This window comes from Meriones unguiculatus, chromosome 15 (assembly GCF_030254825.1).
Source record: "Meriones unguiculatus strain TT.TT164.6M chromosome 15, Bangor_MerUng_6.1, whole genome shotgun sequence".
In the NCBI taxonomy this organism is placed as follows: domain Eukaryota; kingdom Metazoa; phylum Chordata; class Mammalia; order Rodentia; family Muridae; genus Meriones; species Meriones unguiculatus.
In genome coordinates, this window is record NC_083362.1 from 43,007,817 (window position 1) to 43,026,934 (window position 19,118).

Here is a 19,118-nt window from a genome sequence, read left to right on the forward strand (position 1 = left end):
TTGTAGGTTTGTTCAGCAGGTAGGAAAGAAAACCCAGGAGCTGACTCTTGTCGTCCTTTGGGACATTAAGCAGTTTAATGCGCAGCCCGGTAGTCCTCTTCTGCTGCTGCATTGGCTGCTCTGTTTCTCAAACGGTCCTTGGGTGAGCTTTGAGTCTTACTTATTTTTGCACTACTCAATGAGATTTTTTTTTAAAGTCTTTAATAGATGTCCCTTCGCTCTTTGTAGGTGAGCTGCACTTTGCATTCTTTCGAAAAGTATACTTTGGCTCCACCCATCAGCCCAACCCTAACACACATCCTCAAAATCTTATATTCTTTTTAAAAAGATGTATTTAAAAACATCTATTTAAAAAGATGTTCTTCTGGGTGTGGACATTTTGTCTGCATTTCTACCTGTGTGCCATGTGTGAGCAGTGTCTGAGGTGGTCAGAAAAGGGCATAAGATCCCCTGACTAGAGTCAAGGTGCTTATGAACCAACACATGGGTGCTTGGAACAGAATCCAGGGCCTGAACAAGAGCGGCAAGTATCCTAACCACTGAGCTACTTCTACAGTACCCTTGGGCGATGCCTGTACCAGTCCCTCCTTCTCACCCTCCCACAATTAATTCTTTTCTCAGGAACTTTTAAAGAACTTAAGTAGGGGAGCCCCCCCCCATAGAAGAGCTTGCTGGGCAAGGGACAGAGCAGACAAAGCTGTGAAGTCACGAGGTTAACCCAGCCAGCTCTTCTCTGGCTCTGAGACAGAGCACACAGCACCCCTGCCCTTTTAGTGGCTAGGACCATTTCTCACAAGCTCCCTTCTTCCTCTCCTGACTTCAATGGCTTCCCCTATGCAGGCTGCTTCCTTTGACAGCTGTCTACCTCTGGGCTCATCCTCTGGCCTTGGCTCAAGCATCTACAAGGGATACCCAGCCTTTGACATTGTGATGTGGTGTCATCTACAGATGTGTTGGGCTTCATTCATAGCTATGCTGGGCCATGACACATGTGCCCTACAGACCGGATATACCTGATAGTGGGTCACTGAGCCAACAGAAGACATTGTGATCAGCATTTACTCACTTTTCTCCCTGTAACGAGAAGGACTAAGGATGGCCATTGGCTTCATTTTGCCTTCCAGTGTTAACTTTGCTCAACACCCTTAAGTGGTAACACACAATGTCATTCAGTTTCTCCTTCCTACCTCAAATCTTGAACAGGATCAAGGGATTTCACCCCTGCCAAAAGCCTTCAGGACTTAAGGCTGAAGCCTAACAAATGGACTCCCCTTCCCTCCCTCAACCCATTCCTTTCAAAACTAGAACTCAGTGCAGTCAAAAACGGAAGACTCTCAAACCAACAACGAAGCAGCTCACTAACAGCCCAAAGCAAGAACTTGCTAACTGAGCCTCAGCTAACTCAAAGGGTTTTTTCTTTCAAAGCTCACAACATTAAACTTTATTAAGTCATGGCTGCTACTTCATGGGCACAGTGGTAAGAAAAATATTTTTAGACTTTAAAAAGATGGACTATGTTCCAAAGAAATCACAACAGTTCCATCATCTTGTCATATAATGAAAGCACGATGTCCCCCAAACTAATTTTGTTAGTATGCCAATTTAAAGAGTGGTTTATTCTGTGGGTTCCTCCACTGTCGGTCTCACTTTAGCCACACACTCTGGCCCCAACCATTATGTCTTTCCTTAGCTGAAGGGAATGCTAGGAGCAAGCTCACGGGCCTGAGTTTTGGCATAGCTAACCCTCCTGGATTTGCTTCCTCAAACGTGTTAGTTCACTTTACTAGGCCGTCTGATTCCTTCCTTCACTTCCTGTGTATTGCTAAGTGGAAGACAATTCCTCCCTTCTTCCAGAGAGCCCACGTTCTTGGGAAAGAAAGGAAGAGCACTGTTCAAAAGTCTTTCTCTCTCTCCTATTCCTTTCAATTCACCTCCCACCCTCTCTTCCTCCCTTTATTACCAAAAAAAACTAAACTAAAATCTGTGCTCATATGTAAGCATTTCTGGTCTTCAGCAGGAACATATAAACCTGCTTTTGATTACCAACCTCCATGAAATAACAGGAAGCCACATATCCAGAAAACTCCTGGATAATGCACAAATTGTAATGAAGTGTAAAATCATGTTTCTGCTAGGTACTTTTCAGGTATTTGAGAATTTTAGAAGTTGCTCTCTTAGTCACTATTCAATTGCCATGGAAAGACATCATGACCAAGGAAAGTCTTATAAATAAAATATTTAAGTGGGGTCTTGTTCATAGTTTCAGAGGCTTTAGTCCATTATCACTGTGGAGAGAACATGGCAGCCAGCAGGCAGGCATAGTGTTGGAGATATAGCTGATAGCTACATTCTGGCTTGCCTGTGGGAGACAGCTTGGACCTGGCATGGGCTTTTGACTTCTCAAAGCCAACCCTTAGTGACACACTTCCTCCAGCCAGGCCACGCCTACTTCTAATCTTTTTCAAATAGTTCCACTCCCTGGTGGCTAAGCGTTCAAATAAATGAGACTTTGGGGACTATTCTTATTCAGAGCACCACAGTTACACCCAGCCAATGGCTTCTTGGTGCACCGGGAGCCATTCCACTTGTGGGATTCAGAAGTTCATATACCAATTGGGTATTTTGGTCTTTGCCTCCTTTCCATTTGTTGATTGTCTTTCATTTCTGTTGAATAGCTCTTTGTAAAGAGGTTGTGAGAAGGGTCATATTAATTCAGCAAAGCAAATCACAAATATTCTCACAGCTCTCACACTCCTTAGCGTAGTATCCCACCACGTTGGCCAATAGCTTCAGTGAAAGGCTTAACGGAGGTCAAAGCATGGACCTGAGTTAGCTTTTTCTGTCATCTATGGTCTTACCTTATGACCTCATCCCCACTCATAAACAAACAAAAAAATGAAACTAGCCTGCAGTGTGACTGCCATTTAGAAAAGCCCTATAACAGCACCCTGTGTACACTTGTGACATTTTTGTTGTTGTTCCCAGCCATCAGAGTGATTTCACTATAGATTGGACAGGGCTGTTCTCAAAAGGTCATCTTTAAAAACAAAACAAAACTTAACATATTCTAAAAGTTACAGAAAGGGTGACTTTACACAGTTTGGTTTTTAATTTTCAAAAGATGTGGACTGTATCAGTATGTAGCTGAAAGTGGCCAGAAAACACTGGAAAACAAACTGCCAGTTTGCTGCGGTGGAGACTGACTGAGCTGCTCTTATGCGCTGTGTGGTGGGAACACAGTTGTTAAAACTGAACCCCAATTTCCCCTCTGAGGACCCTCACCTTATCATGGACTCTAAGCCCAGGTATATTGGTTAGGGACAAATTTAAGAAAAAAAAAAGCGGCTAATTGACACTTTTTATTTATTTTTTGTCTAAGACAGGGTCCCTTCTACACAGCCCAGACTGATCTCCTACGAGATCACTATGATTCTCCACCATACCGAGATTTTACTTCTAACCACCAAATCCATAAAGCAGAAAGTCGACAATAGATGAGAAAGGCCTACTTACAAAACCTAGTGCTAAGGTCAGAGTCGCTCTAACACATGTTCGAACTGATTTTTTTTTTAAGTTACAGTATCTGTGATCAGAAGTTTAAACAGAAGAAAGCTTATCTTTAAAAAAAATCATAATTTGTACTATATTTTCTTTCTCTATATCTTGCAATATTAGTCATCAAGTAAGAAAAATGGTGATGGATATAAGCGCATACCAATGTGAACTGTTTAATCCTAGTACTTGGGAGGCAGAGGCAGGCAGATCTCTGAGTTGTCTAGGTCAGTCTGGTCCACTTAGAGATTTACAGAGCTACATACTGAGAGCCCATCTCAGAGAAAATTACAGACAGAGAGCTGTAGAGATGGCTCATGGGTTACAAGCGCTGGCTGCTCTTCCAGAGAATCTCGGCTCAGTTCCCAGCACCCACAGGTATCTGGGATCCCAGCTCCTGAGGATCCAGTGTCCTCTTCTGGCCTTCACAGCACGCAGACACATAAAATAAAAACAAATGAATCCTAAACGTGGGAACCTCCTTTGTTATGATAATAGAAAGATTTTTTTCTCTTGCAATATCAAATTACTGTACAGTTGCCCGAGTGCTTAACATTGAATTGCACAGCAGCTCAGCAGCTGCTTACTGCATATTCCAGGCTTAATGTCCTCCTCAGGAAGGAATGTCTGCCGCCTGGAGTGCGGAGGGGCTTCGTTTGTTTATGCTGATGAGCTTTGAAGACTGTGGCTCTGTCCCCAGCAGCACAGCACAGCACAGCACAGGCACAGATCAGACTTGGTTCTCAGGCAGCAAGGCCTCCCATCAGCCTGGAGGAAGCTACAGCCACAGATCCAGGGCCAGGGCGTAGAAGACATGAAAAGAAACCCCATGCCTAATCAAGAAAACGTGACCTGTAGCTTCATTTCAGCATTTACTCACTGTAAAGAGCTCTGAAAAAAAGAATTTCCAACTTTGCGCTTAGGGAGGGTGCTGGGTTGGAAAGATGAACTCAAAACTATTAACATTAAACATTAATGCTGGATCTTATTAAAATACCAAAAGAATTGTGAGAGGTTCTGGAGATCCCACAGCTGCACAGCCTGGACCCTAACTGACCTTGCCTCCCTGCTCCTGCCCCATCCTTTCTTTCTCTTTCTCACTTTTTCTTCTCCGTTCCCCCTTCCCTTCCACTGAAGCCATAGGGAGAGAGTAGACTGTACACACGGCCTTAGGAGGGTTTCAGAGCCACCCCCTCTTGGACAGTTCTGTCTCTATAACCCCCTGCTGCAGCAGGGAGGCGCTGCAGTACACAGCCTTTTTGGAAAGTGATGGAGTCAGGCTCTCACCTGCTCTGAGGCACTTCAGGCCCAGCCGTTGACCATGGAGACTCACAGTCCACCCCAGAGTGTCTTGTTCCTTCTCACTGTCTTCACAGCGGCCTCCACGCATCCTCAGCACAGTATTGAGGTAAAAAAGGGTCTGAAGTCTGGGCCTGGTGCTCTTCCTCTGTTTAAAGTCAGGTTTGGGAGCTTGCTCTCAATACCCGACCCCCATCACTCTGATGAGCTTAATTTCCCTAAAAAATATTTTTTTAACATGGTGCCCAAAGTAGTACCTGTCTCAGAAAAGAATGTTCATTTGTGTTAATGCACGGATTTTAAAATGAATAATATACGTGAAAAAATGTAAAGCCTGATGAAAAAGAAAAAAATATTTACACGCTTTATTTACTTGGCAGGCAGGGCGAAGGGCAGTGCTGAGCACAGAATCCAGAGCTCTGTCTATCCTTGACAAGCATTCTTTCCAGCTGTATCTCCAGGCCCCCACTGACCTTCTTCCATATAAGTTTTCTAAGGCAAGACACTCAAGAACGGATATAGTGTTAAACATGGTGCCTGAACTAGTGCCTGTTCCAGAAAGAATGTTCATTTGTGGAAAAAAAAAAAAATGAAAGCATTATAAACACATCTTTAAAACATAGATTTATAAAAGGGAAAATCATGATCCATAAATCACAATAGTAACAGCCTCATAAACCAATTAATATTTAATGGATATCTATTCATGTAATAGCTCATAAACATAGACGAACAATAATGTACTTTAAAATATTTTATCCTGTTTTTAATATGTAGTCAATATTTTTCATGTATTAAATATAAATTTTCAACATTCTTTTAGTGACTACATAAAAACTCAATAAGTCAGTGCAACATTGCATCAATAATCATCTTTTCCCCTCAGTACTGGACTTCTAGAGCAATGGTTTTCAACCTTCCTAACGCTGTGACCCGTTGTGGCGACCCCCAGCAGTAAAATTATCTTCATTGCTCCTTCATAACTGTCCTTTTGCTACTGTTATCAATCGTAATGTAAATATCTGTGCTTTCCAATGGTCTGAGGCGACTCCTGTGAAAGAGTCATTCAACCCCAAGGGGGTCACAACCCAAGACTGAGAACCTCTGTTCTAGACTGTCCTCTCCTGGTGTTGTTAATGCTGCTACGGAGAACTAATTCACGTTTATGTGGCTTAATCTACATGAATATCCATGTGATTTCCTGATGACAAACTACAAGAAGCAGAACATCAAGGTTTTTGATTTATAATTGGCACAAAGAATCTTTCTAGTTGTGTAAGTCGAAGTTTTGCATAGCTTAGTATGTGGTGCCAGCAAACACACTTGCTGGGTCTTGGTCCATCAATTCTTTGTTATTCACCCCCATCTCTAAGCTGTATTTTCGAGTCTAATCAAAGCAGCCAGCCTCCAAGGAAACTGTTGCTGAACAATGAGGAGAGAAAGGAAACTCTCCTCATTGTAATGGGCTCTGGGGGTATTTCCCGCTGTTCTTTTATGCTGGGATAGAACAGTGTATGTGTCCCTTCCTTTTCTTTCTAGCAGCACGCACAGTTTAGAAAACTAATCTTACCTGACATAACTTTTCAATTTTTAATGGTGCTCATCGTTCTTTGTTTGTTTTTGTTTGTTTTAGAGGCAGGGTTTCTCTGTGTAGCCCTGGCTGTCCTGAAACTCTCTATAGACTAGGCTGGTCTCCAACTCACAGAGAGTCACTTCCTCTGCCTCCTGAGTGCTGGGATTAAAGGTGTGCGCCACTGTGCCCAGGATTAGTTGTGCTCATTCTTAAACTAGGAGTTGAGTCACATTTAAGCTATCACAAACTTAATCCTTCCCACCTATTTAACAAAAGTGATTTTTAACTTGTGAGAAAGAAAAGAATAAAAAAAAATTAGCCTTGGGACTGGGGCGATGGCTCAGTCAATAAAGTGCTTGCTTTGCAAGCCTGAGAACCTGAGTTCAAGCTGCAGAACCCAAGTAAAGCGTCTAGGCATGGTGCTATGGGCTTGTATCTCAGCGTTGGGAAAGTAGACAGAGACAGGAGCCTCCCTGGGGCTCAAAGGCTGGCTAGCCTACACCATCCAGTGAGCTACAGTCCAGTGGGAGACCCTGTCTCAGAATAGGTGAACAGCACTTGAACGAAGATAGCCAAGATTGTCCTCTGACTTCTGCATGCACACAAAAGTACATTTAGCATATGCGGGCACACACACACACACACACACACACACACAAGTTAACCTTTTGATTGTTTGTATAGCTCTCTAGGGATAACTGATTCTACGAGGCTATTAAAGTTCTTAAAACATTTATTTCTGCTTAGCAAATAAAGTTATTAAAATTGCTGTTCTAAAACTAACACCAACGGGCGACATTTCTTAAATATCACTGGACACAAAATGCCACAGCACCAGCCTGCCTACATTTTAGAATTGAGCCTTAATAGTTCTTGGTATATAGGCAGATTAGGCTCAGAAATATGGGCTTGGGAATTAAACAGGAGTACCGCAATGGTTTTAACGACTGAGCTACTGAACATGAATGCTTTACTGGAACTGGAAAGGCCCGCCACCTTTTCCAAAGGGTCCGTGATGCTGGACCTAGGCCCCTACACATATGTAGCAGATGTGTAGCTTGTTTTTCATGTGGGCACTGGCTCTGGCTCTGATGCCTGCCTTTGGATCCCTTTCTCCTAGCTGGGCTGCCTTGTCTGGCCTCAGTGGGAGAGGATGTGCTTAGAACTGCTGGGACTTGATGTGTCAGGGTGGCTTGGTACTCAGAGAAGGGGAGGGAGGCTGGGAGGAGGAGAGGGTGAGGATGGGACTGGGAGAGGAGGAGGGAGGGGGCTTTGATCAGGCTGTAAAGTGATTAAATAAATAAATTATGAAAAGAAAAAAACTGACAAAAAAAAAAAAAGACCCACACTGAACACATATTTTTGTTAGTATTCCCTAAGTAGTAAAACATCATTATGTATGAAGCAGTTACATTGCTTCAGAGAGGATATGTAGGTCATATGCAAATACAAAGCCATTTTAATGTAAGAGATTTACACATCTCTGGATTTTGGTTTCCACGAGAGACTGCCTCACTTTTCCTTCCAACCCAACCTGTAGCTTCCTGGTCAGGATATTTGACACCAAATACTAAAGCTTCCTACTTTCCCCACGTTCTAAATTCACCATACCTTTTTCCGTGATTAAATACACTCCCACAATAATTACTTTGGCTTAATTAAATTGTACTGCAGCTCCCTTCTGCTGGCTAGATGTCAAATTGGTTGTTTCACATACAGAGAGTAGAAGTGAACTGTGCTTATCCTGGGCTGTGCTTGGGCCTGGGGAGAACACAACAATGTCAGAAGCAGCGCTGAGCCGCCAGGACGAAGGCCTCTGCATGCAAGCAATGTCCCCGTGCTTCCCCAACAACCGGACACGCCCATGTCAAAACTATAAGCCTCTTTCACATTCAGCTTGGTTGAATCAAAATGTATTTAATCAACTGTTCTCTGCATGGGCCTTCTGAGTCATTTGTTGAGTAGTTCTAACTGCGTTTCCAACTATATATTGTTAGCCGAGATCTATTTGTTGTACTGTTACTACTGACTTGTGAATATCATTCTCGGGCACGGAAGTATAATCTACCTTCCACGCCAGTGAACCTCTGGCAAATGTCTGTCTAGCGATACTTTTGACTGTAGGAAGCTGAGGGAGAAGGGTTGCCTCTGGTGCCCAGCAAGCAGAGGTCAGGGAAATTAGAAAGCATCCCGGAACGTACAAGGCAACACACACGACAAGGCAGCCCCCACAGGTCTTCCCTTTCCGGATATTAATAGTGCAAAGGCTGGGAAGCCCTTTGTCAGAGAAGTGAAACCAAAGAGGACTTAAGGAAGTATTCCCTTTGAAACTTTGGGGAGGGTTACCACCCACGGAATAGAGGTCTGCTTCCATCTCAGACAAGTGGCTCATGGAAACCCCATGATGGAAGTGCCCCTGTGTGTTCTCAGGAAGGAATTTAGTAAGCGTGGGTTCAGTGGTGGCATGATGGTTTCCCCAGAAGAGCACCGCCAACTTGATTTCGAGAAATCCACCTTTCACAGTTAGCTTATATGCTAGAAAATGTAGACAACAGATGTTAACCAAACCAGAAAAAAATGACCTCAGCTTGAGCCTTTTTGATTCAATTTGAGTCATTTGAGTCGTCTCTTCTTTGGGGATACCTTTGGCCTAGGGGTGGAGGGGAAGTAATAAATATCAGCGATGTTGTGACACCTGAGAAAAGCCACAGCCATTTCAGATTTTAATCATCTCACCCCTTATTACAGATGCAGCCTGTCAGGCAGATGTTCGGAGGGGAAGCTTTATCAGGCCGATGCATCTACTTATCTTAGGGGAAATTAGGCAAGATTCCAAGGCTGCGGAAGACTCAGGCTCTGCCGGGAGTTATTAATTACAAGCAGACTTAAGAGGCATCCGTTTGTTTTGGTAGCCATGCTAGGGTGTATCTCTGCCAAACAGAATGCAAAGGGGAGAGCGGGGAGAAGGTGAGTTTCTTGGATCACTTGGTAAAGCGGATTAAAACCAGACGGCCACAATTAGTCTCTTCTAGCCAGGCTCCAAACAAAATCCTTCCTTCTGCTGAAGTCTGCATTAAACTGATGCCTGGCTGCCTCCCTCTTGATCATCTAGACTCAGTCCTTTTTAAAAATGTGTTCTTGTTTTGCTATGAGATAATTAACATAAACCCTAACGTGCAAGTGCCTGCCCACACACATGTATATACACAGAGGGAAGAAAATACAGCAAAACATAGGAGCTGGTTATCTCTAAGCGTGAAAATCACAGATTTCAATATCGTGTGTGTGTGTGTGTGTGTGTGTGTGTGTGTGTGTGTGTGTGTATATACTATGTAGTTTCCAAAAATTCTATAACAAGGCACATTGTATTTTTATAATGAGAAAATAGTCTGCAGTTATTTATCTCTTATTTGTGCTAGTCCATTCTCCACTTATAATCCAGTCCTGCTTCTACAGCTAATCTTCAGCATGGCTCCGAATGCTGAAAAGAGATAGTCATAGAGAGTAACAAGGTTTAAATCTTACCCCGCGTTCTCTATCTGGCTAAACAACACGGTGCTACATAAGATGCCAATATATAACACAAGAACAAAGTGATTTGGGGCTTCTCTAACCTGTTTTTCACAGAAGAGTGCACACGTCTTCATGTGCACGGTTAAGGGGAAGGACAAAGAAGGGACTAGATAGCAGGTCACATAGAGGATAGTCACAGGGTGTCCTGGACACACAGGACTCGAACCATGAAGAGGGTCTGAACCAGAGCTGTGTTTAAGCTCATCGTCTAGCTTACATAAGACCTGAACCACATTCAGTTGTAGCACATTTTGGTTCAAGTATAAACATTCCTTTAAAGTATGAAATAACACACACACACACACACACACACACACACACACACACACACAACTCCTAAGAATCATGTCATGCAAAAATGGAAGTGTCTTGCTATGATACTAACAAAACTCCAATGACTGAACTTAACCTATATCAAAGAAACAACTCTATTGCAAACAAACCAAAGCAAACAGAAAAACCTAGCAACCGTTTAGGCTCGGACACTAATAAGTTCATCAAAAATGGTAATCTAGTAACTCTCTGATTAAAGAAGAGCTTCAGTGTGGCACACGTTGGGAGAATGTAGGAGAGAGATGATTCAAAGTCACAGTAGCTTGAGGAAACGAGGCAGTCATTTGGACCAATCCATTTCTATCAGTTCTGGTCTTATATGGGCCTTAAGCTGCTCAAGTATCCCTCTCAGAACAAAAGTCATGTCAAATTCTCTCAAGCCTTCTTCTCTCTGTGTAGAACCTTATATTGGATTTCTTTTTTTTTTCATTTTTTTTCTTTTTATTTATTATCATTATTATTATTATCATTTGTTACAATTTATTCACTTTGTATCCTGGCTGTGGCCCCCTCCCTCCCTCTTCTCCCCTTATGCCCCTCCCCTAGTCCTCTGATAGGAGAGGTCCTCCTCCCCTTCTATCTGACCCTAGCTTATCAGGTCTCATCAGGACTGGCTGCATTGTCTTCCTCTGTGACCTGGCAAGGCTGCACCCCCCAGGGGGAGGTGAGCAGAGAGCCAGCCCCTGAGTTCATTCAGAGATAGTCCCTGTTCCCATTACTAGGGAACCAAGTAGCAGACTACTCAGTTTCCATGTAACTCCTTTATTATTGCATCTTTCCAACATGGACCTGCAAGCCTGCTTGAATTGAGGTTTATGTACAGTAAAAGTGTTTTAATTCTCCACCCCCCCAGCAAAATTTAGTAAAACGATGCCTTTCTCTCCTACTGAACTTTTGTGCCACATTTATCATTAGTGATGACACCATATGTGCAGTCTTCAATTTCTGATCCTTCACTTTATCTACTTTGTATACAACCAGATTATTTTCATTTCTGTAACTCTGCTAACAGGTCTTTGATATCTAGAAGCAAAGTCTCTAGGTTTTTCTTTTTTCTTTTATTTTAAAAATAAGGTCTCGCTATGTAACCTTGTTCTTTTTTAATAACTTATTTATTTTTAATTATGTACATTATATGTGTGAGGGTTTCAGATCTTGGAGTTAGAGACAGTTGCCATGTTAGAGAAGCTGCCATGTGGGTGCTGGGAATTGAACCCTGGTCCTTTGGAAGAACAACCAGTGCTCTTAACTGCAGAGCCATCTTTCTAGCCCGTAGGTTTTTCTTTTTTCAAGAAAAGCCTACATATTCTTACATCTGTCTTACAAAGAATATTCTTTGCCTTTTGCAGTTCTTCATAAAATTAAAAACCAGCTTTCAATTCATATATGTGTGAAGAACCCTACTGGGATTTTGCTGAATCTATAACTCAGGTTGAAGTGGTTTACTGTCTATATAACATTATACAGATATAAAATTATTTTTGCATTTATTGAATCAGTTTTTATAATGTATTATAATTTCATCAGAGAATTTGATACTTTTATGATATTGAAAATTATAATTTTATGACTGGCTTCTTTTTAAAATTTCATTTTCCTCTTGATAATTTCTGGGGTAAAAAAATAAATTAAATTTTTAATTCTCAGCTTTGTATATAATAAAGATATTTATATTTTCTTCACTTTTTTCAGTGATTTTTATTGTTTTCATGGAAGGAACATTTTATGTCTTTCAGATGCTAATGTTAATGCTACTGTATTTGTAAATGGCATCTGTTATGCTGCTACCCTATTTGTTTTCTTTGCTGGTATAAAGAAGCATCTTGGCTTGGTTCATATTGGCCCTATGCCCTTACCGGTCCTTGAATCAATACTGTATAGGATATAAGATGGGACAACCCACTCTGCGCATACTCAAACAGTCTACCACGACTTTAGTGTTTGTAACTTAATTACATGTTCAAAGTTTCTTTTGTCATCACTGGGAAGCTTTCCCAGCTCCACACCTTTCCTTCAGTCTGCTTTTTTGTTCCCCCTTTCTCCTAATGCTGGGGATTGAACCTAGGGCTTGATAGATGCAAAGCAAGTGCCCTACCACTCAACTACAGCCTCCATGTGTGTATGGTCTATGTGCACGTGTCCACATGTGTGTGAGAACATGCTTATGCAAATACACATGCATATAGAGGCCAGAGGTTGACATCCAGTGTTCTCCCTTACTGCTCTCCACTTAACTGAGGCAAGGTCCTCACTGAACATGGACCTTGGAATTCTGCAGGTCTCGCTAGCCAGCTCCCCCTGGTATTCCTTATCTCTAACTCCTGAGTGCTGGATTCACAGGCAGAACCCACAGCATCGTGGCTTTACATTGGTTCTAGGGATCTGGTGTCCCATTCTTGTGCTGCTAAGGCAAACTCTTTCTTGAGCCCTCTCCCAAGCCCTGACAGTTTCATTGTTTTTTCTTCACTTATAAGTCCAGCTGGGACTTCCATTCCAACTCTGGTAAAAATGGGAAATGCTATACACATTTGTCTTGTTCCCACCATTAAAGGGAAAAGGGCTTTCAGTGTTTCACTATTAAGTTTTGTGTTTTCACCAAAGATGGTTTGCTGACAATCTTTATCAGATTAATGAAGCTTCTTTGTATTCAGTTTGCCAAGATTTTTATATTATATGCAGACATTGAGCTCTACATAATGGCTTTTAACTGCACTAAGCTATTTTGCTGATGTTTTCCCTGCCTCTTCTCTTAATATGGTAAATGACCTTGCTTAGTTTTTTTCAGTGGTACACTCCACTTGAGACCTAGAGCAAACAGCTGCACTTGGCTGTGACGTATTATCTTTTAAATATATTGCAGTTAATTTGCTGACATTTTGCTTAGGACTATCAATATTTTTACTGGAAGTTTTCATCTAAAATACTTTTTACCTCTACCTTTGCATGAAAAAAAAATTTTTTTTTTAAATAAGCTTTTGAGAACTAAAGAGATTACTCAGTTGTTAGGACCATGGACTATTCTTTCAGAGGACTTGATTACAATCCAAGTACCCGTGTCAGATGGCTCACAACCACACGTAATTCCAGCTCCAGGGATCCGACATCCTCCTTTGGCCTCCATGGACACCTGAACTTGTGTGCACATACACACAGATAGACACATAAACACATAATTAAAGCATAAAATCTTTTTTAAAAAACGCACAAAATCTAGTCCTTGTCCACACTGATGAAAGCACATAGTAGTTCTTTTATCTACTTTTTGTGTCATTTCATCCTAGTAAGGTAAGCTCATTTCTGTGGGTAGAAAGAGAGAACGCTACAAAAGCCGCCATTGCCAATACAGTGATTCACCCACTCACTTCCTGCACTGCTATCAAACCACAATACCCAACATCCATCAAGACGGGGCCGGGTCTACCTCAGATGACCGACGCTTCATACGCTGCACGTTCTCAATAAACACAGCGTCGCTGACCATAAGTCATCAGGGGCTACCCTGGGCGATGGCGGCTTTCTATTCCCGAGTAAAGCGAAACAGAAATCTTCCTTTTTGAGTACTATGTGGTAATATTCTTGGATTGTAGTAACAGTACATGCCAAAAACCGTCTTCTCTGCTGCACATGTGATGACAGCGCGGTCCTCACATCTTTACATAGATCTGGCTCAAAGTTGCCAGAGAAAGCTCACTCGCTGGTTAGGAGACTCAGGGAGTGTGCCACCTGCAGGGCGCTGTGGAACACTGCAGCTCTTTGCTGTTGCACAGCGCTCTGTAAACGAAAGCCTCTTGACGCGGAAAAGGGATGCATAACACAAAAAAACAACATAGGTAATTTCAGTGAAAGCGGCATAGATATGGTGCCATTTGGCTTAACCTTTCACACACACACCCCCAGAGCACTATTAATTCAATGATAAAATGTGAATGTTGTCTATATGGGTGTCACTCTTAAAGTCTTCATAAAAACACGAGGTTTCCCAGGGTACAAGCAAGCAGCATCTGGGATGAAAGGCAGCAGGGTCTTCCCTCCTCTCCCCACTGTCCATGTCCATCAACTCACCCACTTCCTGGAGAGCTAGATTAGCTGAGGTTGTGCACTGTAGAACACTTAGCTGCAAAAACTGACAGCCACCTTGAAAGGGTGACAGGTAGTCAGCTCCACAATAGTCAGGGTCTCGGGTCACATTTGATTGATTCCACTCACTGAGCACGTGCAGTTCTTTGTGTTATGCTAGGGAACAAGCCTACTGCCTGTGTTTCCATGGTGATTTCTAAGAGCAACACTCAAGCTTAAAAGTTACTCTTTTAATCAACCGTAATTTTCATCTGGGTGATATTCCCATGCTACTCTGAAGGATATTGGTACTGTGTTCATTTACTTTCTGCCTCAGGTCAGGGTGCAATTCATTTGCTTTGAGCGCTGGATGTTTTATCAGAGGAATAGGAGCTGGAGAGGGACGCCAAAGCTGAGAGGCATGGCAACATAATTAAAATTTCAGAACAAAACTTGAATACAAAATTATCAACGTCAAAACAAAATTTAAAGCAATATGACATAAAAGAGCATCCTGCTTCAGAAAGACTCCTTGCCTGCTTGCTCTTAATAACACAAAATTTGTGCTCAGCAACACGAATGTCCTTTGGACACCATTTCTTAATATTAGATGGCAATATAAGATTTCTGCGGTAAACATTGAGAAATGGTCTACTGATTTCAGCCCAGGCCATAAAACACACAGCTTAAGGGAAATTTCTTCTGATACAATTAAGGCTAATTTTTGTTGGGACTCAAAAACACTGGCCACAGACCACAAAGACTACATCTCCTTGGTGAGTATTAAAAGAATCAGCACAGATTCAAGTGAGTGGGTAAGAAAGCTGTTATTATCTTAAGCAAAATCAGAGCAGATGGAAGAGCCTTGACACACATATTCAGATACGTGCTTGCCTCAGATAGCATCTTTTATGAGTGGCTGGTCCCAGATGGTGGCGCGATCAGCAGCCCGGGTTTACATGCAGCATCTATTTTCTCTTTGCTCCAGTGTATCGTGTCACTTACGACTGTTTCATTTAATAGGCAAGGCGTAGATCATCAGAATCAAAGAATTAAATCTGGTACTTATTGATTTAGCCCCCCAAGCTCAGACCCCCTCCCCCAGCACCCGACCTTATTCGGTTCGTTTCCAGTTTCAAGCTGCTACTTCCTGGTCACAGGGTCACACAAATGATCAAGGAGAAGTGTGAAGAGATGTGCTTAACAGACACACTATGCTGACGGGAGTGGGCAAGCATCTCGTTGACCAGAAAACCCCCACAGCATCTCACCTGGACTTTTCTGGAACTCCTGTTTGATCCTAGAGAACGGTAACATATATAACAGAAATACAGACTCCCAATAAAGCAACCACTTACTTTATCTCGGTTATTTATTTACATGCGGGTTCCCGCTGCTGGACAGTAAGATTACAGATACTTTTTCAGTTTTTAGGGATGGCCCAGGGTGCAGGAGTTGGCGGTCTCTTAGGTTACAGACAATGAGTAAATAACAATTGCTACTTTTATCTCTCATGTATCAGGCATGGTGCTAGACAAATTCCTTATTTGTTTGCTCAACTTTACTGAAGTAAAATTGACAAAAAAATACATATTATATAATATAATGTTTTAAGTTATACATAAAGCTGATAATCCCAAGCTACTAAACTTCCACCACCTTTCAAGTGGCTCTGTGTGTGTGTTCATGTGTGTGTGTGTGCACATGAGCACATGTGTGTGTTTGTGTGCATGTGCGTGTAGAACATTTGCTGCCTGCTCTGTGACACAGCATTGCTAACTGTAGCCATCATGCCGTTCAACAGATATTCAGCATCCTGCAGAGCTCAGACTATACAGTCTCACTGACGTCCTCACGTTCCCTGACTCCCGGCTCTCGGAAACTTCGTTTTTATGAGCTTGTATAGTGTTTCACCTTTCTGTGTCTGGTTTATTTCATACAAGATAATGTATTCCATGTTCACTTTATGTAGTTATGAAGTGGCAGAACTCCCTTCTCTTAAAAAGCTGAATATTACGTTTCATACAGTATATATACATATATAATTATATGTAACAGATAGCTATATACATAACTGTTTGCATATATGTGTTATATAGTTTTATTTATTCTTCCGTCAAGAGACAGTTGTTTCCAAAACTGAATAATGCTTCCATGAACACACAGTCTCTTAAGAGACACTGATTTTATTCTCTTTGGATGTATACCAGGAATGGGATTGATACTACATTAGAGTTCTGTTTTTAACTTTTGAAGATTAACTTACTTTCTCCTATTCAACGTTCAAAATAACATAGGCTCCATTTAGCAGATTAGGCAAAACATGGAGCCTAACAGAAGTAAAGCAAAATGCTCACAGGCATTTGGCCTCAGGACAGCATAACATGGAAGCCCTTGAACGTTCAACCTTGCCATCCCTCCTCACCCACTAGGCCAAGCTTCCTCCAGCTCAGGCTGAGTTGTCAGGTGTGTGGCAGGGAGGGAGGAAAATGATACTGGGACCATCCTGTGGCCCTACAGGAGATGGTTTAGTGTAAATTCTAAATGCTGGCACAGACATTGGCTGCCTCTGCCCTGCTGGGTTAGCAGTGATAGAAACAGGGTCTTTTCTAGACATCTATGACTAAAGAGCTTTTGCTATATAGACAGTAATAGGACATAACACCCCAGAAAACATGGAAAGGGAGGAAGGAAATAGTTAGCCATGCTGTGCTTGTGGGGGGGTGGGGGGGGAGAAATGCACAGACCACATGGCAACATGACAAAGCTCTTCTGCAGGAACTGGAGCAGAGCCAAGCAAAATGGAAAGGACTGGGACCAGATAAACAGCCCAGAGTTGCTATTATAATTCCATGATTAACCTGTGAAGAACTTGGAGAAGTGTATAATATTGAACCAATATTTATGGGATATGGTTTTATCTCCCAAACTAGTTTCTGATTTCTTTGAAAGTTACACCCTTGTGTAACATATTCCTGTGTCAACCATAGTTCAATACATTCTTCTAAATCCACCCCATTGTTTTGTTTTTTTGTTTGTTTGTTTCTGAAACAGGGTTTCTCTGTGTAGCCCTGGCTATCCTGGACTTGATTTATAGACCAGGCTGGCCTCAAGTGCACAGAGAACTGCCTGCCTCTGCCTCCTATACTGGGATTACAGGTGTGTGCCACTGCTCCCAGCTCCACGCTATGGAGGCCAGATATCCTGAGATGTGAAGCCTCCCCAAAGGGAGCGGGTCACTGGGAGCACGGCTTGAGGTTTTATAACCCAATCTTAGCCCCGCTCTATACTATGGTATTGACTAGCCATTCCCTCCCCTGAGGCCATATCTATTTTACCATAGCGAACTGTATCCCTTAAATCATGAACACAAATCAGCCCTTCCTTTATGAAGTTGCCTTTGCCGGGTATCTTGACAGAGCCACAAAAAGAGTAATAAATACACTCACGAAGGTCACCATCCTTCAGAAAGGTCCTCATCCTTCCTGGATGTTCTCCTAACATCCTCCTGGGGCCAAGCTGTCTGGCTTGACAACTGGGCTGCTGTCTTGTCTCACTGAATGCTGCCTCATGGGTTTTTGACTGAGGGGTGTGGTGGTTTGAATGAGAATGGATCCCACAGGCTCAGATGTTTGAATGTTTGGTTCCCAGTTGGTGGAACTGGTTGGGAAGGTGTTTCACTGGGCTAGGACCTTGAGGTTTCAAAAATTCCTAACAGTCCCAGTTAGACTTTACGGCCTCCTGTTTGTGGATGATGTGAGAGCTCAGCTACTTCTCCAGCACCATGCCTGCCTGCCTGCCTGCCGCCATGCTCCCCACCACGATGGTCGTGGACTCACCCTCTGAAACTCCAAGCCCCAATAAACTCCTTCTTCTGTAAGCTGCCTTAGTCATGGGGTTTTGTTACATCAATGTAAACGTAACTGAGAAAGAGGAGGGGAGAAGAGACAAGGAAGGAAAAAGGAGAACAAGCCAGATTCACTTTGTTCTTCAGTTCACATTTAAACCACACCATCTTTAAGAAGGCCTTATTTTTCTGCACATCGCTGGGTCTTTAGAAACTTTCCCATTAAAATCAGTAATGCCTATTGGAATCTCTTAGTACTCACTATACGTCTGGAAACAATTACAGAAGGGTGTGTGTGTGTGTGTGTGTGTGTGTGTGTTTAATTTTTAATTTGCAAAGTGTCTTTACATTAGTTTTACATTTTTTTTATTTTTTCTTATTAGTTACATTTTGTTAACTCTGTATCCCACTCCCTCATTCCCTCCCCAATCCCACCCTCCTTCCCTCCTCTCCTCCCTGCCCCTTTCCAAGTCCATGGATTGGGGAGAACCTCCTCCCCTTTCATTTGACCCTGTTTTATCAGGTATCATCAGGACTGGCTGCAAAGTCCTCCTCTGTCTAACAGGACTGCTCCTCCCTTGGGATGTGGGGAGATCAAAGAGCCTGCCACTGAGTTCCTGTTAGAAATAGTCCTTGTTCCCCTTACTATGGGAAACCAATTGGTTACACAGATTTGTAGATATTGAAGAAAAAAATAACAAAGGAGATTACAATAAAATGCTTTCACAGCTAAAGAGAAGGCCAGTCCATAGAAGCATAAATTTTCTTTTTCTCTCCAACCTGTCATCTTTTCTGAAATTATCTTCAAAGCAAACGAAAGACTTAACTAAAACACTTAAAAACTACCCTTTAAACTTCATCATTAAATCAAGCTGATCAATCAGC

At 42.3% G+C, this 19,118-nt stretch overlaps 1 protein-coding gene across 6 annotated transcripts in view; it reads right to left on the reverse strand.

Moving 5' to 3' along the window:
• Ankrd44 (ankyrin repeat domain 44) overlaps nucleotides 1-19,118 on the reverse strand; it is a 268,251-nt gene that overhangs the window by 43,544 nt on the left and 205,589 nt on the right. The gene's annotated exons all lie outside the window — the stretch shown is intronic.